The sequence below is a fragment of the Melitaea cinxia genome, chromosome 30 (genome assembly GCF_905220565.1).
Source record: "Melitaea cinxia chromosome 30, ilMelCinx1.1, whole genome shotgun sequence".
Lineage (NCBI taxonomy): Eukaryota > Metazoa > Arthropoda > Insecta > Lepidoptera > Nymphalidae > Melitaea > Melitaea cinxia.
Genome location: NC_059423.1, coordinates 2,106,919 through 2,133,995, shown reverse-complemented (window position 1 = coordinate 2,133,995; position 27,077 = coordinate 2,106,919). Strand labels below are relative to the sequence as shown.

General features: G+C 34.3%; 1 long non-coding RNA gene across 1 annotated transcript in view; it reads left to right on the top strand.

Annotated features, from left to right (window-relative positions):
• Window positions 1–7,793: 7,793 nt before the first annotated feature.
• LOC123668211 overlaps window positions 7,794–27,077 on the top strand; it is a 40,224-nt gene continuing 20,940 nt past the window's right edge. The window contains exon 1 of the long non-coding RNA XR_006745523.1: window positions 7,794–8,014. This is a non-coding gene — a long non-coding RNA (uncharacterized LOC123668211). The remainder of the gene's footprint in view (window positions 8,015–27,077) is intronic.

Below are 27,077 nucleotides of genomic sequence, written 5' to 3'. Positions count from 1 at the left end.
TACTTTTCAATAACCTCTACGTTGAAACCATTTTAAAAAAATATCATAATATGTGGAATATAATTTTGTTGTCCACTATCATAGATTTTTATTCCATTTGTATCTCTATTAAACGATAAAAAAAATTTAAAGTTACGAATATTTTCCAAATAAGTACAATTTTAAAAGCGATATTTCTCTTAGAAAACTAAGAAATTTTAACGAACTATCTTCATCAAAGTAAACTTACATCATTAAGGAATACAAAAAAAAATAATTAAAAGATGTAATTATTTTTAATACATTTTATATTAAATAATAAAAAGATAGTATATATTGCCACGCATCAAGCCCGGTAAATCAGTCGAGCGCTAGCGCTCTTAGAGGTAAGGTCCACGCCAAATTCTGCGCAGCCGTCTCTTTCGCTCACACGCGCCAAGCGCCTGTTGTTATAGCGGATAAAACGCATTTGATACTTTCATAATAAAATATAAATAAAATAAACATATTACGAAAATGACTTTAAAATAATATAATGATAATTTCTGTAAACAAATGTACAATTTAATTTTCTTTTCTCACACTATTAATACAAATAGGCATTTCAATCTGTTTGTCTTGTTATTTGTTAATTAATATGTTTGTCGGTGTCGATGTCATTAAATGCTTTTTTATTCATATCGTAAATATTAGATTCATTCGTAAACTGAAAAAACTAAATCAATTTAAAAAAATTGTTTCATAAAATTGATTTTTTTAATTTTATTTTAAATTTATTGACTGTTGTTATATAACATACTTGAAATTTTTAACAAATTAATTATGTAAAAAACATTTTATACCATAGTTATAATTTTTATTATACATCAGAAAATGATCACGATGGTCTTTTGGTTGTCACACTATACGTACTAGCACAAAGATCGCGCGGCTCGTACGACTCGCGCGATGCGACCAAATTTACCTAAACTTGCAGTAAGCGTAAAATTGTTAAATGGCTCTTAATAGCTAGTTTTAAAATTTCTAAAAAGTCGACGCGAGTCCACTGATCAATACTATTCTACATATTGCTTTATTATATTTTTATATGATAATTATTTTTATTATATTTACACTTATTTGCTAACTACAATATATGTACACTTATTTTCTAACTACAATATATGTACACTTATTTGCTACTTACAATGTACACTTAACCTATGTTATTGTTAGTAGTTAGGTATTTTTTTTTTGTATGTTTAGAAATCGTTTCATCCATTTAAATTTCTTTTTTTTTTTAGTTTTTATTAATATATTATATGACTAATCCTATCTTATTAAGTAAATATATAAAGCCTTATCATCATAATAATCACATATTTACCCACCCTCCTATTAGAAGCAAGCTGGGACTGAAAACTCAAATAAAAAGATGCACACATTCAAATGAATCAAGCCAAAATAGTGTCAAGAAAGTAATTTTTAAGTTTATTTTTTTAATTAAATAGTGTAATACTTTCAATCAATTTTGATGGTAAGTCATTTGTTAGTCTAGGCACTAAATAAGCTGTAGTTCGCTCACCATAATATGTGTTGTGTATGCGCCTAGTAGTCCATAACCGGTTTTTTGCGATAACACGGATTTAAGTAGGGTTTGTTGCAATTGTAGTAAAGATTAAAGGTTATTATCATAAATTAAAAATAATTAAATACTACGCTTTTTCTTTGTAAACAGAGGTAAGGTACACACACACACACACACACACACGCGCGCGCGCACATGCACAAACACGCGCACAGACATGCACAGACGCGAATAGACGCGCACCTACGCGCACAGACGCGCAGAGACACGCGAGAGAAGATATAAAATATCTGATCTAAATTTCTAAAAGTTAAGAGGAAAGGGTACCGGCTCTTTCTCCATACAAACGTAGTCGACTGTTTTCTCCCTGGATAATGACACTAGATCAAATATTTTTGTGACATAGAACTCTTTGCTGCCATCACCATGCCCCTATGTTTTGATTTTTTTCATATTCTTATTATCATAGGAATTAGGAGACTTCAAAAAATCGAAATATTGCATAATTTTTTGTACATTTTCAGACACTCATTAAAAAATATATATGCATATTTTCAAAAAAATGAGAACATAGGGGCATAGCCAAAGTCTTCTTTTATTTTCTAAAAAAAATTAAAAAAAAATTGCCATGTTTTGAGGAGAAAACAGTCGACTACGAAACACTGTTTTGGTCAAAACTTATGTACCTAAAACGGTCTGAGCTGCAGTTGTCCCTTTCTTGCTTTTTGGGGGATAGGTCTGGGGGAGAGAAGGGTCAAAGCAATACGTATATACGCCAACGAAGTGATGCCTCATAGTCGATAATTATATCGATACACTAGTGATGTAATTTTTAGTCGATATTTTCTAAAATTCGTATTAACAAAATTAAATAATTTCTCTTTTCATAACTACAATAAAACCGTATTTGTATATGCGGTTTTTATTGTAACACTGTGCAAACCTGGGCTAATGAAGGGTTTCGCTAACAAATAACAATGATAGTTATGGTAAATAACTGTGTTGTTTGTTTTTGGTATCAAATTAAGGGCTCAATACAAGGATTTCAAAAAAGTATATTGTGATTATTATTACCGTAATACTAATAAAAAATACAATAAGGAAGTTTAAAAAATTAGGACTCTGCTCTTTCCCATGCCTATGCCAAGCAAGCTGCGAGCCGCGCTTCTTCCTCGTCTCCTAGGCGAAAAACAACTTCGGGGTTTACTCTTTCGAATATATTTTTTTATCAATTTCGGAATACTCTGTAAAAAGTTATGCATGGTCAAACATAAATAAATATAGGTACGTGGCGACTTTAGAACCTCCTCTGTTTTTTTTCATCGGTAAAAAATTGCTTAGTTGTTTTCTTGACATTACTGAGGAGCAGATTATTAAATTTGGTCGAATCTATGTACCTATGCGATTCGTATTTGGACTTCGCAAATAGAATCATATTTCTGAATTGCGTAAAAAACTCAAGTGGCACCACTGGCGTAGCATTCCTTGGAACCCCGGGAACCTTGGGGCCCTGTATCAAAATTAGTGGGGGGGCAGGCAAATGATGGGTAAAGATTTCTCACAAAAAAAATGCTTGCATTGAATTAAAATAAATATTTATTGATTATAAGTTATTACTTCCTCCTAGAATAGACAATAAGTGAGTGTAGTCTGCTGTAGCTGTTCCTGTTTTAATACCTCCGGAAAACTGGATGCAAGGCTATTGAATTTTATCAGTAATAATTCGAGAGTGAGGCCAATACTATTAGTGAATTCCTATGAATCTTCCGCATCTATATGGGGGATTCACAGGCGCATAACCTGAAGAAGAGATTCAACGCTGCCTCCAGGTCTTACAGGTAGTAAATCGCTAGGGCAAAGTTCAAACACAGCAGTATTGGCGAGAGACTATTGGGCTTTCCAAATGGAACCCGTGCCTTTTGTTTCTTACAAAAGCTGTCGAAGGTAACTTTTTTTAGTCTACACTTCCATCATTGCGTGAACCTGAAGGCTCTCTGACACATTATGCGAAAAAGTAAGCGAAAATTCTTTGCACTCTTTTTGCGTCGAATTCAACTCTTGACGATGAGGGAAAAGCACCACCGAGCATTCCACGGTGCGAGCACGCGATGCGTAATGTGCACTATGAGCAGTGTCGTTTGTCGTGTTCTGCATTCTTTCGATGTCAAGAAGTCTAGTGGTGGTAATTGTATCCACCAGTGGTTTGCAACCAATGTGCGAGCTTCGTGCGCATTCTTTCCGCGTACATTCAAAGTGTGGAATGACCTTGCTAAAATTTGGGGGTTTTCAAGCGTCTAGTGTCTAAATTTTTTCTATAAAGGCCATGGGCGACGGTAGCCGTTATAAATCAGATGGCTTCGTTTGCTTGTGTGCCCCATTCTTATATAAAAAAGATTAATTCATTGTTCATAATGATTAACTGAATCCCGAAATAAACGATACAGAATGTTATCAACAATTGGGCGCACGCTTGATTCGGATAAAAGGGGATTGCTTTTCAGACTTCAGTCATTTCTGAAGTGAAAACTCTATAGGTGTGTATGACAGTTTTTTTTATTCTTTTTTTCAGGAAGCACAAGATTCAGTGACATTGTGGATAACATTTTACTAATTTTTGCTTACACACCTTAGGGGCCCTGTAAATAGGGGGCCCCGTATCATTGATACGGCTGATACGGCAGTAGTTACGCCCTGCGTGGCACCCAATTCCCTACTGCGGGAATACGTATATTCTCAACTTACTTTATTATTTTTAACCCTGTTGTACCTGCTTATCTAAAACGACGATTTAAATTTCTTAGTGATTCCAATGAACGCAGTCTTCGTTCTGAGGAAAGCTTACTTCTTGAATTTCCCTCTCACTCCTCTTTCTTTTATACTAAATCTTTCACTGTTCAAGTTTGTCGACTTAGGAATTTTATAGACGTGTAAAATCGGTTTCTATTTTTAACCGACTTCCAAAAAAGGAAGAAGCTCTCAATTTAACTGTATTTTTTATGTATGTTACTTCAGAACTTTTGACTGAGTGGACCGATTTCAACAATTTTTTTTTAATCGAAAGGTGGTGTGTGTCATTTGGTGTCACTTAAGTTTATTTGAGATCTAACAACAACTTTTCGAGTTATATAAATAATACGTTTTTACTTGACTATTTTCGTCGACCTACGTTGTATTATACCGCATAACTTTTTACTGGGTGTACCGATTTTCATGATTTTTAATTTTATCGAAAGCTGATGTTTATCGTGTAGTCATATTTCATCGAGATTTGATAACAACTTTTTGAGTAATCTTTAATAACGCGTATTTACTTGACTATATTTTCGTCTACCTTTGTTATATTACATGTCGATGTAATTGAAGTCGGCTTTTTTTCCTTTGCGTACAAGTCGAACTCGGTCCACCCAGTCAAAAGTTCTGAAGTAACATATATACAAAAAAAAAAGAAAAAGAAAAATACAGTCGAATTAAGAACTTCCTCCTTTTTTGGAAGTCGGTTAAAAATCAATCTGATACGTATTATTATTTTCTGTTGGTGTACAATAAAGTGTATTGTTATGTTATGCCATGTTGATCAACCACTCTTTAAAAAATTTCAATCGATTACGTAATTTGCCTAACTAAAAAAACATAAATAAAATAATAATTGAAAAAGTCGCCTTCATGATTTTTGTAAGTGTACAGTGAAATTGGTGTGATTTATTTAGTTATGTTATTATCTTTGTGTAATTATAGAATTTTTATCTTGTTCCAGCCTTTTCAATTGACTTTCTAATAGTTGTTCTTCACGCAGGCGGCTTTTCTTGTTTTTTTTTTTTTTTTAATTATGATATTATTTTTAATCATTGTTATATCGCCGCAATTATATGTTAATTAATACATATAACCTATACCTATGTATTAATAACTGCGACAAACATGAGACATTACAAATTATATAGGTACTAAGACAAACATTTTATACTATGTATGTACTACATTACATATATATACTATACTTACACTTATACTATGTACTACATGTATACACTATAATTATGTATGTATTTCATTACCCATTCTAACACACCTCAACCATGTAATTACATACCTAATTCATAAATAAAGTACCTAAGTATTTCGATAATTACCCACAAAAATATAGACATGTATCAAGTCACAAAGAGTATCCAAGTCAAAATAATAAAACATAATAATAAGTAGTTTACGAAATTCAATAATAGTAAGCCGAGTCACAGCAATACGATGCAGAACAAATTCAATAAAACATGCCAAATTCAGAAAAATAGCACTATGAAAGATGCGAATACTAAAATATCGTCAACAATTAATAGCTGAATAGCCGGTGCACGCACACTAACAACACGACAGTCACACATAGAAAAAACGGAGCGGAGATGGCGCGGGGCGCGGTAGCGGCATGCAGCGCGACAGAAACATTTTATTCAAATACCTATTTTTGAAAAGTCTCTTCGGTACCCTTTCCTCTTAATGCTTTTGACTAAAAGATGTATGATATAATCTATTTATACAAATAAATAAAATTGGAGCGTCTGATTGTTGTTTCAAATAATCGCTTTTTACTAAATGCATATGGATGTATACACGGTACATATCTTAAATTAACATTTTTTTTACAATGTTTCCGGCTAATCTCTCAAACGGCTGGACTGATTATGACGAGACTTCCACTGGCTGATGCAAGAAGGACTAACTTAGATTACTTTTATTTTAGAAATTTATTTATTTTATTACTCTGTGTACTGTACAATAACTTCTTTTGTTAAATTCCGTCGTCGTCCGGGTGCTTTCTTTTATTTCGAAAGGTAAGGTAGCCTGGGTACTGAAATTCGAAATGCAAATTTTTTTAGCAAAATTGCTTAAGTCCGGTTTCAATCCACCAGTCCTGTCAAAGCCATTTGCTATTGCCATCGGTTTTTATTACCTAAGATGTAATAATGTACGTTAGTAATTTTAGGTTACTTTCCTTTTTTTATGAGATTTTTTTTGTGTAAGGTGTGCGGTACATAGCAGTCACGGAAAATAAATAAATATCTACTCCCCCGCCTCCTACCGCCCCGTATAATGACAACCCTGTGTCAGAGGTTCAGGAATACGTAAAACAAACACAAAGGCCCAGAACATACAAACAATTTTAGGAACTATACAAACAACAACGTGTCCGCAACCTTTGCGTTAACTCGTCGTCGTACTTTTAAAAATTACATTATTTTAATAATAACATCAAAATGTATATGCCATTCTATTCATTCATTTTCTTTTATATACTTTCAAATTAGTAATTTTTTATTGTTGCTAGCTGTTTACGTAAAAATTAAGGAAGTCCGTAAGTAACTAAGAAGATACAAAATTTACAAATAAACCTATGTTTTGACGGTTTAACTAACGTATGAAGTAAAATGAGAAAAATACATGAATTTACATTTACAAAAATAAACAAAGATTCGGTTCTGAGAAGTTCGTGTATTGCCAGGTGTTGTTGATATGTTCGGAGCGTAGTGATGTGCGATTAAAGTATCGATGAAACGGAAAAGGGGAACGTGTTGTATGACAACGAATCATTGTATTGGTAAATCTATTTATTGTAAATTATGCAAACAATATTTACAATAAATAGATTTACCAATACAACGATTCATATATATATATAATTCTCGTGTGGCGGTGTTTGTAGTTAAACTCCTCCGAAACAGCTTGACCGATTCTCATGAAATTTTGTGTGCATATTGGGTAGGTGTGAGAATCGAACAACGTCTATTTTTCATCCCCCTAAGTTATAAGGGGGGGCGGGCAATGTAGGGGGTTTATAACATATATGGCAAAACAACGTTTGCGGGGTCAGCTAGTTGTATATATAATTTATTTAGGCAGAACTAAGGATATCAAATAATTTGATAGGAATATCCTGCTCAAAATCTGGAGCAGCCTGCCAGGGGAAGTACCTCCACCTTACAGAAGACCACAGCTAAATAACACTGCTCTCAAGCAGTGTTGTGTTCCTGTGCCACAGGAACACCTGTGGTGATTAAGTTAGCCAGAGCACCTGGGCAGGATCGAGGTTAGAATCAATAACGCATTAGCGATGCTCTTTGTGTTACAGGCGTCTACACACTTCGGTAACCGCTTACCAAAAGCTGGACCGTAAGCTTATGACCACACCCCTGTTGAATAAAAAGTTACTTTTTATTCCGACTTTAAAACGGGTGAAATCGTAAAGCGCATCTAGTAAGTAATATTGCACATCACTACTCAACGAGTAATTTTATATATTCCCAATCCCGATTTACATTCAGGAGATCATTATTACCCAGACGTTAGCGGGACTCGCGCGGGATCGGCCGTTCTTATAAATAGACGCGGATTTATAATATAATATTTGCGGAATAGTGGAGTTACAAAAATAATTTGATTATTGTGTGTATGTCAGTGGACAATGATTTTGATTGGGTGAGTGAGTATTTTTTAATTTTTTAAGTTTTCCAGCTTGCCAGACTAGTGACGTGCGCAAATTTAATCGGTAAATTAAAAAAAAATCTTGTTAAAATTCGGTATAAACGTATATGCGCTTGAAAATATAAAAACTTTTCGCGATAACTCCTTTGTATTAGTTGTAAGGCTAATAATGTTCTTACTTTGTTGTTCCGAAATTTTTAAATAAAAATCGTGTTAGAATACGAAAAACCACATCGTTTTAGAGAAAGATTTACTATTTAAACTCATACGTTCAATGAACTATTTTTTATTAATTATTCTAAATGCATCTTAATTGTCGACAATGTTTTAAAAGGACAAAATATATTATTAACAATCTTTATAAACAGTCATAGTACGGCAACACAAAAAAAGGTTGCGGCCTTTTTACTAAAACAAAAAAAAAAAGATAAATTAAACCTGGAATGCAATATCCGAGTACTATTTTAAAACCTTGGCAGAATACATTATTTACGTTCGAATCGGTCTCCAGAATAAAAAGAACATCGAATTGTGTTTTTTTCGAAGTGTTAATGAGCTTTTCTTTTCGGAATTTTTATTAAAATTATTAAATACTAAACGTGTGTTCTATAATTTTATATACTTTTATAAATGTAATAAATAAACATAACTCGCATAGTTCTTTGTAGGATTACTTTTATATTTATGTATATTGCTACATGTGTAAGTAATTTTAAGATGCTTAAGATTAACTGGGGTCGGGCACAGCAGGAAATTTCCTGCTCAATATACGGTGCAGCCCGACTGGTGTAGTACCTCGACCTTAAAGAAAATCACAGCTACATAATTCCGTTTTCAAGCAGGATTGTGTTTCTGTTGTGAGTAAGATGACCAGAGTTCCTGGTGGGGATTGGTGGAGGGTCGGCAACGCGCTTGCGATGCTTCTGTTGTTGCAGACGTCTATAAGCTACGATAATCGCTTACCATTAGGTGAGCCGTACGCTTGTTTGCCGACCAAGTAATATATCAAAAAAATGTATATTGATATTATTAAATAGTCAATTTAGGTTCCAGTGGTGAGTAGGGTAACCAGCGATCCTGGAAATGTTCGATGGTGATATTGGAGGCAGGGTCAGCAATGCGCTAATACCTCTGCTGTACCTGAGTTCATAGGCTACTGTAACTGCTTACCGTCTTACCTAGCAAAACGCTTGATTGTAACTCTTGATTTCGATAGTAAAAATGATGTACCTAATACAACTGACTTAGGTCATAAACCAATTTGAGAGCTCTTACAGACACGAACAGTCATACACTTAGTCTTTTGATAAGAATAATCTAATGTAAAATATCAAATCTGTTGTTTATTGATAATTATTTTTCCAACAACGGACAGATGACTTCATTTGTTTTTTTTTTTTTCATTTTGTAATAGATAACAATTTATATAAAATCAGTATAACTAAGCAATAAAGTCATATATATCTATACAAATAAATACAATTGGAGTGTCTGTTTGTAATATGAAAATAGCCGCTTTTTACCAAAATGCATACGGATGTATGTACACGGTACATATATCGAAATAACATTTTTTTTTACAATTTTTATCTGTCAGTCTGTCTGTATGTCTGTTTGTTCCGGCTAATCTCTGAAACGGCTGGACCGATTTTGACGAGAGAAATTTATTAATTTTATAACTCTGCGAGATGTACAACGTTTTTGTTACATTCCACGCAAACGAAGTCGCGGACACAGCTAGTAAATAATAAATATTTAATAATACATTTGGTGTCTGGAAGCCATTTAGTGATAACACCGGCTTTGAACATTAATTTTAGTACCTACATATTTTAAAGTATCTTTAACATTGTGAGCAGTAAAGAATATTCCATTTTATTGATGAGATGATTGGTGAAGTACCTCAATCTTAAAGAAGGCCTTTTGAGGATGAAACAGGATTGGTTGGGTTGGGTTTTAATATAGCCTGAGTGATCAAACTTTTAGTTTGTGCGCTGCTGATCGCACACTTTATTTAATTGTTTGTCACTTTATGAAGTAAAACCTTTGTAAAGAAAAGATATTCCAAGTGTGGTACCATGATAAGGAAATCAGGATCTGATGATGGAATGCCATAGAAATCGAGAGAAACCCTCGAAAATCGTAGTGACGACTAGTGCGTTTGTTAATTTTTTTCGTCTACTTACGTTGCATTACTTGTCGATCTAATTGAAGTCGGTTTTGTTTCGTTTGCCAGCAAACACGATTATTTTAAAAAATATATTAGCATTCTGCACTTCTTCTCTATATAAACTATAAGTATGCGAAATTTCACTCTCCTCCGTTAACGCAATTTTTATAAAAAGGGGTACAAAGTTTTTGCTTCACGTATTAATATATAGATTTACTAGCTGACCCCAAAACGTTGTTTTGCGATATATGTTGTTAACCCCCCTAATCCCCCCTCCTTATAACTTCGTGGTATGAAAAATAGATGTTGTTCGATTCTCAAACCTACCCGATATGCACACAAAATTTCACGAGAATCAGTCAAGCCATTTCGGAGGAGTTTAACTACAAACACCGCGACACGAGAATTTTATATATTAGAAAATAGAAAAGATACTGGGATTCGAAAACCGCGTAAGCCCAGGTAGTGTGCGTCAGTTTGTTACTGTATTTTAAAAGTTTTCTATTACGTAATTGTGTGTAAAATTCTATTAGTAACAGAAAATGTGTATTCTATATTTAGAAGATTTTTGCGTTCATACAAAGTTCAGGCACGTGTGCAATTTGTTTATACCTTGTTTTATGGACGTTGCCACGCTCGCCGCGATATTAGAACGATATCATGTGATTAGCTGTGATATAGCTAAAATTTATGTTTTATAATGATGTATCATGAATCAAGTTACTTTATTCACGTAGCTTCAAAGGCACTTTTTAATCATTATTTTACAAATAATAATTATATTCGTTTTAATAATTAATAATAATAATTTCGATTTTATCGTGGTTTATTAAGTTTTTTAGATGCCCGACGTTTCAGATACTTTACGGCAACCACGGACACGGGAGAACAAACCGCGATAAAATCCGAAAAAGTTTTCATTATAATGAGTGAAGTTCGCGTAAACATTAGAAAATAAATTACAGTTAATGCAAAGATACCATAGTTTTTTTTATTTTTTTTTTATTTCACTAGTTCAGCAAACAAGCGTACGGCTCACCTGATGGTAAGAGACTACCTATCAGACTATGTATTATATAATCTATAATCTATAATAATATATATAAAAGTGAAAGGTCACTCACTCATCACGAAATCTCCGAAACCATAACACCTACAAACTTGAAATTTGGCAGGTAGGCTCCTTATAGAGCGTAAACATCCGCTAAGAACGGATTTTATGAAACTCGACCCCTAAGGGGGTAAAACGGGGGTTGCAAGTTTGTATGAAAGTCCTATGTTTTTGAAGTAAGAGACTTGAAATTTAAAATGTATGTTCTATAGATGATGAAAAGGCATCCAAATAATGTATCTTTAGAAATCAACCCCTTTTTGGGGTTAAAACGGGGGTAGGTAGGTTGACTCACTGATCACGAAATCTCCGAAACTATAACACCTACAAACTTGAAATTTGGCAGGAAGGCTCCTTATAGGGCGTAGAGATCTGCTAAGAACGGATTTTACGAAACTCGACCCCTAAGGGGGTAAAACGGGGGTTGGAAGTTTGTATGAATGTCCTATGTTTTAGAAGTAAAAGACTTGAAATTTAAAATGTATGCTCTATAGATGATGAGAAGGCGTCCAAATAATGTATCTTTAGAAATCAACCCCTTTTTGGGGTTAAAACGAGGGATGGTAGGTTGACTCACTGATCACGAAATCTCCGAAACTATAACACCTACAAACTTGAAATTTGTCAGGAAGGCTCCTTATAGGGCGTAGAGATACGCTAAGAACGGATTTTGCGAAACTCGACCCCTAAGGGGGTAAAACGGGGGGTTGGAAGTTTGTATGAAAGTCCTATGTTTTAGAAGTAAAAGACTTGAAATTTAAAATGTATGCTCTATAGATAGCGAGAAGGTGTCCAAATAATGCACCGTAATCTATATATATAAAAGAGAAAGGTCACTGACTCACTCATCACGAGAACTTAATAACCGCTGGATGGTCCATCCATCCAGGATGGACAAAGATGAGGCAGGGAGGTAGATTATAGTTAGTTGACGTCCGCTAAGAACGGATTTTGCGATATTCCACCGCTAAGAGGGTTTAATTAGGGTTGATAGTTTGTATGAAACATATACAGCACGAAAATAAAACTAAAAATGTGGTGTATACAGAGGTTTTATAAAAATAACTATTAAATTATACTAAATTGTGCCTTTTAAAAAGTTACTCAGTTTGATAAGCATTTCAAGTGACTGAAATAAAAAAATTATTTGCGTTAAACATCTTAATAGTAATGCATATCTTCATAACCACGCGGACGTAGTCGTAGGCGACAGTTAGTGTATTATAAAACAAAGTCCCCAAAAGTATGTGATGGATTCCTTCAAAATCTACTGAACGGATTTTCATGCGATTTCAGCAATGGAGAGAGGGCTTGGAGAAAAAGGTTTACGGAACGGCTAAGCCGATTTCGATAATAGTTTCACTGGAAGTTTGCCGGGAAAACTTTGTGACGCACTGATTTCTACGCGGGCGAAGCCGCGGGCACAGCTAGTATATGTATATATGTAACGTACATTTATTCATCCAAACTTTAGCATTTACTATTTCGTGGAATTCATTTTGTCTCATGAAACTTATTATTTAGAAAGCTATTGCAGAAAAAAAAACGCTAATTGATTTAATAACACTATGAGCCATCTTGAAAGTACCTTTTAAAATTCAACTGAAACAGCTAGACAAAGCTATAACTAGGTATGTGTGTTTCAGGTCATACAGATATTAGATCGTTTTAACTTACGTAGGGCACAGCAGGAAATCTCCTGCTCAAAATATGGAGCAGTCCGACTGGGGTAGTATCTCGACCTTGCAGAAGATCACAACTAAATAACACTGTTTTCAAGCTATTTTGTGTTCTCGTTGGTGAGTCAGGTGACCAGAGCTCCTGGCGGGAAGCGGGGATAGGGTTGGCAACGCGCTTGCGATGCTTCTTGTGTTACAGACGTCTATAAGCTACAGTAATCGCAAGTAATCGCTTACCATCAGGCGAGCCGTAGGCTTGTTTGCCGACTTAGTTGTATAAAAAAACAAAAAAAATTATATGTTTCAGGATCCAAACCCAAGAATTTTTTATTTCTGAGGATTATTTAGTGAGAAGAGTTTCAACAAGGTGTTTAAAAATTGAGGATTAAATCGTTAGAGATGGTTAAATATTTATTCCAATACAAGTGTTAGTGTACAACTATCAGATACCTTTGTTTTGGTCAAATTTTATTATTATCTTATGATTATATACACTATATATACTCTATCAATATAGCATTTATACTACGAGGTATAAGAGCTAAAATCCCTTAAAAGTTAATAGGTACTAAAATGTTATATTCGAAGATTCCCCACTCTATTATTAAACAAAGATACGGTCTCGTCTGTTTTTGCCAAACGGTCACTCGTGTAACTATTAATTATGTACCCAACAGTTTTTCATCTTTTGATCTGCGCCTCTGTTATAATTATTTTGTCGCTTAAAGTGTTGCCATTTTAAATTATATTATTTGACATTTACAAGAATGTTTTGATACGAGATGATTTTGTGATATTGTCTTGAGTATTTTTAGGGATTAAGGTAGCACAATAACATTGCAGTGTTGTAAATTTAAAATACACCGCAAAAACGCTCTGGTGTAGGCGTCGAGCCCCACGGTCGTGGGTTCGATTCTCCCTTGGGACAGATGTTTACATTTGTGCAAAGATGGACGATGGATGGATGTATATGTATATGTACAAATATTTTTTCCCGGTCTTGTCTATCCTTGTGGTCTCCCTACTGTGCCTCGGAGAGCACGTTAAGCTGTCGGTCCCGATTGTTATCACAGATACCTGATAGCAATTGATCCGCAGTGAAACAGTCTGGTGGATTAATTTTTGACACTTCGTCTACATGGAAAAGGTGGTGCTATGGCTAGAAATGGGATGTTGCAGCTTGAAGTAATCAAATTCGTAATGGCTATTTTTCTTTCTCTATTTACAATTTTGATTAATAATTATTCCGAAGTTGTCAAAAGGAGGGTATACCTTATCTTGTGGTCATTGTTATGGTTGTGTTGAAAAGAGAAAAGAGCGATTGCTTGTACGGTAGAATTTTTAATTACCCCAATATATAAGTACAGAAACACACCAATATAATACGCAAAAAGTACACACACAAGTAACAAATATTTTAATATTCTGCATAGTTTAATCCCAAAATAAAGACTTTTCACAATACAAAACTCGAGACAAATAAAACACTGTCCTTCATGCGTAATATCATTACATAGTATAAAACAAAGTCGCTTCCCGCTGTCTGTATTCTTAGATCTTTAAAACTACGCAACGGATTTTGATGCGGTTTTCTTTAGTAAATAGAGTAATTCAAGAGGAAGTTTTATGTGTATAATACATGCATAATATAGTAGAGGATCACTGATAATTTTAAAGGTTTCTAATTAGGTGTCGTAAATTTTAACATTTTTTTGCGCTTACACTGCAAATATTCATTTTATATTTTATATTTATTACCCGTACGGAGCCGGGGTGGGTCGCAAGTTCAATATAAGACTAAAAGTTTTCATATCAATAGATAATCCCACGCAAATATTAGGATAGTTAAAGGAAGATTTCTTAGTAAATTAAAATTAGCACCTCAACAAAACCCTGTTATTATTACCTGCCCATTCCCATTTTAACATTCGATCAGGCAGTATGCTTTCACAAAAAGAGTAAAAACGCAATAAATTCCAAAAATAAGACAACCCAAATTTCAAATGACCGAAAAGCAGAACAATTGAACACATCCGTGTTCACTTGCGAGACATTTAATGCCAATTCGAAAATAATTATCCCATTTAAACGGAATCACAAGAAAACAAGGAAATGTTTCGTCCAAAAATACGTCCTCGATCCAGGAACGCAACATTTGGTAGCGATGCGATTATTTCATATTATTAAAATCTTGTATATTTACTTGTAATAAACAAAATAATAATATATTTTAAATTTAACTGCGTCTCAATACTTTATGTATCAGAAATTTTGATGTTACTATAGCCTAATATGAACTCCAACAGTATGTTTCATGGCCTAATTTCTTATATCGTCTTTAATTTACTGGGGTCTTAACCATTTTAAAACTACACTTTGACATTTCAAAATATTAGGACATTTTGACTATTATATTTTTTTGTTCTTGTCGTATATAGCATTATACATTGGTAGTCAATCACCCAGGTACTGGAAGGATTCAATGATTGTGAAAACCTTGTTGATAAGAAAAAGGAAGGAAGAGAAGTATTCGCAATCACAACTAAGTGTTATTATTAAACAGTAGACCTTGAAAAGAGTCAAATCTTTATTATAAGTATAGACTGCAGCTAATTACATTAAAGAGAATCATAATTCATTTATAATTTCATACGTTTTGATATAATTAAAGAAGACAAATGTTATATTACTGCACTTGCGGAGAGCAATATCAAGCGAAATAAATTTGAGTACAAAATCAAGCGTACGGCTCACCTGATGGTAAGCGATTACCGTAGCTTATAGAAATCTGCAACATCAAAAACATCGCAAGCGCGTTGCCGACCCTATCCCCAATTCCTCCAAGGAGCTCTGGTCACCTAACTCACCAACAGGAACACAACACTGCTTGAAAGTCGTGTTATTTAGCTGTAATCTTCTGTTAGTTTGAGGTACTACCCCAGTCGGGCTGCTCCATATTTTGAGCAGGAAATTTCCGTGCCCCACCTGAGTTTAATTGTACTATTTCACAAACCATTAATTCAAGACATTTCGTCAATACAATATCACATAGTTCTAACGAGTTTCAGTTTTTTCCTCGAGCGTCCCAGTTACATACAAAAACAATAAATATTAGAACAACAGAAATAGAAATGTATAATGACAGATTGACTGACAGCTCACATTAATGTGGGCGTTTTACTATTATGAACTCTCATTTTTATAGAGCAACGTACTTTGAACGGACCAAGTAAAGCAAGAGCTGAAGGAAGGTGGTCTAGTGTCCAATATCCTAAGTGTAATGACCTAGTATTGTAAACATCTGTTGTGTATCTTTTCTAATTTATGATCGCAGACAATCTTAGTCACAACAATTGACTGATGCGTTAGTAGTCGAGAGTTTCTTCCCCAGATGTTTTGTAGTCTGAACGCTTGTGATTGTATTGTGACAGGTCTTTCCAAACCCAGACATGGTTTCATATTCTAGTAGGGATCGTTAAATGTGAGTTGTTTAATAATTTAAGAGTCTTCCAAAGTTTTTTCATAGAGTTTGTTTATTTCAGTCATTTCTGCTTGATGAAGAAGTGAAATAATGAATCAACTAACGTGTGCTTGGAATTAAATTTGAAATATGTATCTTTCCAATTTTTAGAAGAAATGGGATGAAATAAGCTTCAAGTTATTTCCCTCGCAAACAACTGAAATTTTGTGGCAAAAACAAGTAAATAAATAACAGTCAGTTCGTCGTCGTTATTTTGTTGATTGGGTCAAGAAAAAACATACATTAGCACACCAGGGTAATAACTATGCCAAACATGTATTCAGCAGCAGAGCTTACAAAACATTAGTCATGATAGGTCATTGATCCAGTGATAAAACTTGCGTGCACTAGAAGGTACGAGCGTCAAATGATCGTTGTAAATCGGAGCTCATCAGGTCATCTCATCTCCATTTCTACAACATTTCCCTCAGTATTAAATACAATTTTAAATAACTAGTGTACACACGTAAGATGTGAAACTTTTTGATGACCTTATTTTCCAAAAAATGATCTACTATATGCAACTTTATAGAAATTGGTTATTAAAGTTAAATTAGATAAAGTTTAACAAAAGGCTTTTATTATCATGACATGACATGAATATATATTACTACTAAGATTATTACAGTATTTTGATATTTATCACGTCACTATAGAGTGTTAGAAATAAATAAGGGTGCAATACAAAAACGGTCAAGTCTAGTGGTGGGAGTAAGTCCGCTTAAACGACATGCTATCCCTACTCCGCTGGAGAAAGTACTCTTCGAATCAACCGTGGTAGGGACAAGAAAAAGATGGCGCGTAATGGAAAAATGTGACGCGTAACCGAAAAATGTGACGCGTAACCGAAAAATGTGACGCGTTTAAATTTTTTTCCAACACCGATAAAGAAGTTTCACTTCAATGAAAGATTTTTTTGTCACACTGTTACAAGTAACGAATATTTTAATACTAATGTATACAACAAAAACAACCAAAGACAATTAAAAATTGTGCAATACAATCAAATGGTTCGTTTACAATTCCTTCCAGGAAACTTGGATTACATAAATATATTCAGAAACCTAAAACATATCTGAAACTGAAGGCTACCGACCGAAAAACGGCCTCCGAAAATCAACTTCCAGAATTCATAAATAAATAAACTATTAAAATACCTCTCGTATCTGTCAAAAATCACTGTTATAAACGATGAATTTAGCATCGAAACAGTTGTGTTTATTCAAAACACTAATTGATTAAAACAATGCCACATGCAGGCCACGTTCAATGTTATTTTCGGAAGGCTATCGACCTGATGCTGGTTGATCAACCCGCAAAGCGATCGATTGAAATTAATATAATTTCAAAGCTAACCACTAACCCAATTATGATATTCTTGATGCTAAGAGCCAATTTGTAGCCAAGAAATTCGTATACTATTGGCGCGTAAATAAGCATACTAATTTTGAAGCGCCAAATGGCTTCATATCTTGATTGATAGATGTATCATGATGACATTTTATGTGTGTTTTACTTTGGTTCTTGTTATTTTCTTGATTTGATGTGCATGCAAGTTTGTTTGTGTTAATTTTATTGCGGAATAATAAGAGTTACTTAAAGAATGAGACATTTTCTATGTCTGTTTTTGGTCATTTTGAGTGAAAGGGTCTCCTGGCAGGTTCGTGATGTATTGTATAGCGTTAGTAGTCATGGTAGGTAAAGAAAACACGTCCGTTTAGCTCGAGTTTCCCCACATTATTAATATAAGAAGCTCGCTGCTCAGTACATCGGTTTAATGCTGACTGAAGGCTATACAATATACTTACACACCACACTTTATTGTGACTGTACTTACAATATGCCTAATATATTGGTAACGCAAAAGGTAAAAGATGATAATTATAAAATTTATCAAGTTTTATATACCTACTAAATATAGTGAAATAGACACGGGCACATTTAAAATTAATAAATTGTTATTTTTTGGAACGCAAAAAAAATTGTGTTCCAAAACAAACTGACCCGCTATAACAAACTTTTGTATTGCCACAGATAATGTTTGTCTTGGTCTGAGCGTTCTGAGCTCCTGGTGTAGGTCTTTCCAGACTTGATTGTCACGAACCTCATAAAACCATACACAAATGCAGACCAATTTCTCATACCGAGTTATAAGAGCCTATAAAATTTATGAGAATTTGGACTGCATTTGTCCATGTTTTTATGAGATCTGAGATTTTTCTATAGGGTATGGTATGGTAAGGTATACCGGCGGGATCGTGGAAGTGCTTAGCGTGCCCTCGATCCCACCCCAGGCGAGCGAAGTAACACACCAGAGGTTTTAGTCCGTGCAAATCGGACATCCAGCTCCCCCGGGCTGGAGACATCCGTTAGGGATTTGAGCTGGGTCAAAGGTATGGTAGGGTATGGGTTTTCATGGGGTATATTTTAATTTACCTCTTTTACTTATACTTGTCCATTTTTCGCGTTAGTTCCAATTTATTTTTATAAAAAATTAATGAATGTTTTTCTACTTTTGTTCTTCTAACTTAGTTAGGATCAGTTACGGTAACGATGACAGCCTAAAAGTCTTTACAATACTGAGGATTGATAGATAAACATATACATACATAACACTTAATTTAAAATTAGTTATTTTTCGTCATTACCATACGGACAGATATTAACGTTGTTCATATTTTTGAAGATGTAGGTAACTAAATGATGCGAAACATATAAAACTATTTTAATATTCGTTTATTTTTAGTATTACGTTATCAATTTAATACAGGCCACTTATATAAGATATTTATTTTTATTTCCTTTACAATACTGGACAGATAATAAAACAGTACGCATACAAAATGTTCAATGTTTATTTTTAAACGTCAATTGTATGCGATTCTGATGTGTTTTGTCAATCGTCGACCAAACACTTTTAGAAAGGAATTCGTGTTTAAAATACTTTTACATTTGTACTTTGCGATTATGTTGACGCAGTGGTCACAGCAGATGGCTAATAGATGGCGCTAGTGGTAGGGGTTTCCAATGGATTCGATGACAAATGTTTTAAGTGTCATAGAAACGTTTCGTTACTACCGGCCGATGTTGTAGATGACAACTGCTGGTGAGGTGGACTACTGCTGCTGGCGATGCTGCCCCCTGTCTCTTCATTTTGGCCCCGTCGCGGTAACGGCCAAGCCACATATTTTGACTAAGGTGTAGAGTTTGTGAAGTTAGGCTTTGTAGAGTTAGGGCGTGTAGAGTTAGAAGCTTGGCTCTACATGAGATCTGATAACTTTTTGACAGTGCGAGCCATATGATCTCGTCTTGGCAACATTTTACATGAAAATGTTTTTGGAGGGATTTCACTTCTTTTTGTAAGTTGCTTATGACAATATTTTAGCTGCATTTTATTTCCGACACATTTTATACCATAAATATCATCCAATCTTCACCATATTCGGTTTAAGCACGCTGTTTTTGATTTTATGTTGAACTGATATGCAAACGGTGACTTCCGTCAAAACTTAAATACCAAAATTACAAAATGTAAATTTTCGACATAAACTAATAACCGATTTTTATTTTTTATGTATTTTATTATTATTATTTATAACAAGGAGTAGAGAAGGAGTCCCTATATCAATTTTCAGACCTCTAGCATCAAAATTTGCGGAAGTCTCATACAAACTTCCATCCCCTAGTTTAAGGGGTTGGGGGGTAAAAGTTCCAAGTTTTAGAATTTTTTTGTTGTTTGTGTACTAATACTAGCTTACATACCAAATTTCAGCTTTCTGGGACTTCAGGAAGTACTCTAAGAATTTTGATGATCATCAGTGAGTGACGAAATCGGGCTTTTTTAGATGCCAATAAAATCTAAAGTATAAGAGCTATGCAATTGAAACTTTATACGTTTAATAAGTCCACTATTGGTATCATATCCCCAGAATTTTGTTTATCTGGTATAATCCAAACCCAAATTATGAGGGTTCAAAAAAGCGACGAAGCGCTTCGAGAAAAGATAGGTAGTGCTTTTCGTTTTTTTTTTTTTGGCTCGTCTTGGCCCGTGAAAAAAATCATTCAAATTACATAAATCAAACTAGGTGTATAAAACTAACTATTATTTTCGCATACAAACAGACGTTGTTTTAAAGTTTTAATCGATTTTCAACACGCTATAAATTTTATAAATAGTACGATTTTGTAACAGCGAAGATATTTCTAATTCGTGACAGTCGTGTTCTGGTTGAAATGTTGTGAAAACAATCAAATTATGTGAGGTTATTTTTAACTTCGTGTGACTTTCATGCTTATTTAATTCCTACTATTAGTTCACACTCTCTGTCCACCTCACTTACCAGAGGAACTTAACACTACTTGAGTGCAATATGATTTAGCTGTGGTCTGTAATCTGTCAAGCTGAGACACTGTGCCAAAACTTCAATAAAACAAACCTTCTATAAAGTATTAAAAAATTCTAAAAAAAAAAAACAGTGAACTGTCCAACTATTTTCGAGTTTTTGCTTTTGCGTTCCTGTCGTGAGTAAGGTAGCCAGAGTTCCTCGGGAATGGTAGAGTAAGCAACGCGATTGCAATACTCCTAGTATTGCAGTTGTCTATAGGCTATAGTAACCGCTTACCATCAGATGAACCGTACCGTGTTATGATTTTCACCATAAAATCGAAATAGAATTACAAAAATAAAGTTTGAAAAATCTCATACTTCATAATAATAAAATCCGATAAAAATGTAATATCCGACCTTGAACCGACCTTCAGAGACGTTTCAGTTCTTTATGCTATCTAGATGCTATTTTTACAATAACATACGAAATTAAGTGTTGCGTTTTATTTATAATTGAAATTTAAACATTTTCATCTTTTTAAGGAGAATGAAATACTTGAATGTATAGGTAATAAAACATTGACACATTTTGGGAGAAATTCTCAGATTTCTTTGCTCTAGATTAGCAAAAAAGAGGCGCACAAACTTCGTTACGTTTTTCTCTGCCAGGCTACTAAAATGATCACACATTTTGTAAGCAAGCTATAATAACAGCACTACATCATCATTTCAGCCTATTGCAGTCCATTGCTGGACATAGGCCTCCACAAGTTCACGCCAAAAATGGCATGTATTATGTGTGTTGCCCATAGTCACCACGCTGGGCAGGCAGGTTGGTGACCGCAGGGCTGGCTTTGTCGCACCTAAGACGCTTCATATCATGTAAATAAACTCTAAGTGTATTTTGTGACACATAAGTAAAAATACATAATAAATTATATCCACTATCCAGTATTGAATAGGTATACGTTAACATATTTAAGCACATTGCAAATCAATCAAAATATCAATAAATGTAAGATGATAAAATATTACATTACTTTTTTTTTATAAAGTAATACGAAATATGTAAACTTTTTGGAAGCCTGGCAAACGAAAACGTTGTAAGGTTTGTGCGCCATCGTTTTTATAACATCTATAAAATTAGTAATTATTGTTCGAAAGTTAGTAAAGATAGAAAGAGAGAGTGCTACATTTCGTATATTAATGTAGGGACTCGGACAACTAAAGAAGCCTTACTTCAGTCGTGTGGTCTAAAACATAGTCGTTTTTTTACTTAGGCTTGTTTTATTATGCTATTGGCTATAATAATGCGATACTTCTGATGTTGCAGGTGTCTATAAGCTACGGCAATCTCTTATTTATTTATTTATTTATTTATTTATTTATTTATTACAGTTTACATTTATTGCACTTACAGTTTACAACCAAGGCGTACAATAAACAAGCATAAATAAATAACACTACAACAAATACATTAAAGAAATAACAATTTATCTTATAATACGAGTATACACATTAACATAATTTTAAATACTTAAAGCAAGATTTAACAAATTCTGACAATTCATAGCGAATATATCAATACTACTATTGGAGGCCAACATATTATTAAGTAAGCGAAGGGCTGACTGCGTTGGGGCGCTCTGAGCCGCTTGCGTCCGCACACACTCCACCGCGAACAGGCCGGGAGCGCCTCATGACCGCACAGCGCGGTGCGCATATACCACATGTCCCTAATGTCGTAGGGTTATCTATTTTATTATTTAGTAAATGGTAGTAGTGGAGCACAAGGGCACACTTTCGCCTTAGCTCAAGTGTATCCAAGCCCACCATACCATTCACATAAAGAGAGGGATACAAATAAGGATAGTAACCATAGAGTTTAAAGAACAAATAACGGGCAAACTTTTTTTGCACTCGCTCAACTAAGGTTTTATAAAGTTTTTCGTGTGGATTCCAAATTAAAGCATTGTATTCCAATGTACTGCGAATAAAAGCAAATTATAATATTAAAATTGATTCTTTGTTAGAAAATCTTGCCGATTGTCTTATAACAAACCCAAGTGCTTTGTACGCTTTTTAACACGTCAATTTAATGTGGTGATTGAACGTTAACGCCGAATCAAAGATTATACCTAGATCACGTATTCTATCTACTCTAGATAAAGCTTCGCCGTCGACGGTGTACGTGAAGGAGATCGGGGAATGGGACCGAGTATACGTTACAATTTTACATTTAGATGTATTAAATGCTAATTGATTGTCTCTGCTCCAGGCACAAACATTATGTATGTCATTTTGAAGCGCATCGCAATCAGTATTGCCTTCGATAGTCATAAACAACTTTAGGTCATCAGCGAACATCAGACATTGGGTTCTTTTGAGTACTTCTGGAAGGTCGTTTATCATGATGAGAAATTGGGTAGGACCTAAAGTACTTTCCTGGCTTACACCAGAAAGTACAAAGTATGGATCAGACTGATAAAACCCAAGATGGACGTATTGAACGCGGTTTGTGAAATAATTTGCAAAGAAACCTAATTTTGAAAACTTATTTAGAAGAATATCAATATTTACGCGGTCAAACGCTTTTTGGAAGTCAAAGTAGGCAACGTCAACTTGTTTTCTTCTGTCTAAAGCCCTTGCACTGTAGTCGGTAAAATTAATAAGGTTCGTGGTAGTTGAGCGGCGGGCGCGAAAACCGTGCTGTGAGTCTGACAGTCGGGACTGGATTTGAGCAGTGATATGACAATTTAATATTGTTTCCAAAGCTTTTGCAAAGCCTGATAAAATAGCTATAGGTCTATAGTTATCTATTCTAGATTTATTACCACTCTTAAGAACTGGTGTTACTCGAGATAATTTCCAAGCAGTGGGATATTTTTCGGATGATAGTGACAGATTAAAGATAAAGTGAAGAGGGCCCTGAAAAACAGACAGACAGTCCTTTATAAGATATGAAGGAACACCATCTGGACCTACTGTCGAACGGGGCTTAAGGCGCCGAACTGCAGTACAGATGTCAGCCTCAGATATGTAATTTACAGAAACACACGCTAATGGGATACCAGGCACTGAACAAATTTCATTCATATCTAATCTAGGTTTTGCGGTTAGGAATACCGACCTAAAATAGGTTGCGAAAGCATTAGCAGCGTTTAATCCCGAAACTACATTTCCATTAATCTCATAGTCTGTACATAAATTATTAGATGCACGCTGATTTTTAACAAAGTCCCAGAATTTAGAAGGATTATCTTTCAAGTTAATTTCCAATGTATGTACATAATTTGAAAAAGCACTCTTAATTAAAAATTTTGTCATTGTTCGATAAAACTTAAACATTTCTCTATTGAATTCCTGCCCGCTGCGCTTATATTTCTTTAAATGAAAATACTTGTTTTTAATATTACGTATAATCTCAGGTGTGAACCATGTCGGATAATTATAACGTGATGTATTTAGAGTTACTTTTCTTTAGGAACACATCTATCAATCATCTTGCCATCAGGTGAACCGTACGCTTATTTGCCGACCTAGTGATATAAAAAAAATAAATGTCTGTCGTGAGCGGGAATCGAACCCGCGACCGCTAGAGCAACAGCCAGTGTTTTATACCGCTGCGCCGACGCGTCGTCAAATACCGCAAACATTTCATTTATAGATAATATATATAATGTAAATAAAAACCACAGATACAATAACCAGCGTCCGGGCAACAAAGACTCGAGGCGACCTATTTAAATGGCAAATATATCGTCGGCCATTGACATTCGACTCCAGGTAACTGGACTGTCTCAGATATATTTGTCTGACCATTAAATTGGCAATATCATGAATTTCCACGGAATTTCATGCTTCATAGGTCATCTTTCATTTTTCGTTAGTCATATTATTGGCAAAGTCATGGAATGGCGGTTTTTTATGATCTGGCCAATTATATTAACATAGACATATAATCGGGTATATTCCTCTAGTCGCGACACGGGTTTAAAGAGAAGAAGGTGGAGATTATTCTTGTGAGCATTAATGTAATAGAGAAAAACATACTATCGTTTGTTTCTTAAGTAACTTAATTTTATCGACTTTGGTAACAGCTTTTCTAAATATCCCAGTTTTTTATATATTTATTTGAGAATCTTGGGGAGGCCTATGTCCAGCAGTGGACTGCGATAGGCTGAAGTGATGATGATGAGTGATTTGAGAAATAAAATACATAATCATTTAGGTAACAGATACATATATAAATTACCGAGAGTCGGAGTTTCAATCAAAATTTCAATTCAGGAGCAGATAATTGTGCCTACAGACCAGATATTACTATTTAAATATTAAAATTTTTAATATTTAAATTTGACACAAAGTATTTCAACGCTATTACTAAAATTCTGCTGTCTGTCTATCACTGAGATCGTTCAAACCGACGAACTACTCATTAAATCATATCAATAATCATTAAAGTCTTTAACTCAACTATACCGAGATATGGGCCTAAAGACACACAACATAAATACACACCATAAAAACATCTGTATGATCAATGAAGACTCATGATCAGGTCTATTACCGATTTTATTTGTTATATCAGTAAAAGTATATTGTTTTCTAATGTTTACGCGAATTTCACTCATTATGATGAAACATGGGTGTGGTAAGAAGCGACTAAGGGATAACACAGTTACACTACCACCTTGGAACTTAAAAAGCCGACCGATGGCAGGATAACCATCCTATTGCTGGCTTTGAAATATATAGGCCGAAGACGGGCGTCTTCGGTACGACAAAGCCAGCCCTGCGGTCACCAACCCGCCTGCCCAGCGTGGTGACTATGGGCAAAATACATTTCACGCCACATGTTCACGCCATTTTTGGCGCGAACATGTGGAGGCCTATGTCCAGCTGTGGACTGCGATAGGCTGAAGTGATGATGATGATGAATGAAACAACTTTTTCGGATTATATCTCGGTTTATAAAGTTTTTTAAATGCCCGACGTTTCGGATGCTTTACAGTAACCATGGTCACGGGAGGATAGGCCTCAGTTTCATTGTAATAAACCTATATCTATAAATGCTACCGTGTTACAGAACCCTTCGCGTGGGCGACTCCATGACTCAACGGAGACTTCATACATACATAGGAAATTTATGTGGATATGTATTAGTAAAAGCGAATGAAACCATGTGAAATAAATTTTGACAAAATCGTAAATTATCTTCGTAAATATGTATATTGCAGATATTATTAATAGTAGTGAAATCGACTGTGCGCTTCCAATTGATCAAATTTATTTAGTATTAATGTAACCAGAGGATTTACTTTTCCTAAACTTTCCTTTTTCACAATATCTGCAATATATAGATCTATTTACTTCTGATACTAGTTGTTTCATGGTATAAAACATAACTTGTACTAAAGTTAAAATTGTTAAAATTCTCGATACGTCCTAAATTTGAATCAATTTTTAAAAGCAATTTACGCTTTTTTTTTTCTTTTTTAACAAGCAACACCAGAAGTTTTTCTGAGGCTATATTTTCAAGATTAATTTTAAGGAGTAAAAATTCTATATTTTATTTTAATTTTATAAAACTTATAAATAATCTTGCGATATCGAAATACACGTGTTCCTGTAAAATTTCCTGCGGGTTATTGACTTGTTCCAGTTAAAATTATTTTAGTTCTGCGAGAGTTTTCAGAGAACTATGATATTGTCATAATTCTATTAATGTATTGTTAGTACGTCGTTAACACCTTTCTGAAATAAGTTAACTACGAAAAGGTAAGTTTACAACTGAGATTTTAAACATTAAAATTCAACACGTGTCAATACACGAAAAACTCTTCTGGCTGTGCATTAAAATTTGGAGTTCAACAGGGAACGATTCTTGGGTCCTTTCTTTTTGTAATATACATAAATGATCCTGCTATTTAATGTCAAAGATATACATTGCTTTACGTTGTGACTATGGTCAAAACACATGAGTTCACGCCATTTTTGGCGCGAACTTGTGGAGGCCTATGTCCAGCAGTGGACTGTATTAGGCTGAAATGTATGATGAAGAAAAAAAATACTTAATTGCAAAGTCGATAGGAAAAAAGCTCAAATCTGCTTTTAATTTTATTTACTAATACAAAGCCTCCGATTTAATCTTTTAGTTGTTTTAATCTTTAACACAAAAATGCTTTTAAATTTGTTTATATATTAAAAGACAGATAACAATATTAAGATGTTTATGAATCTGTTGGCA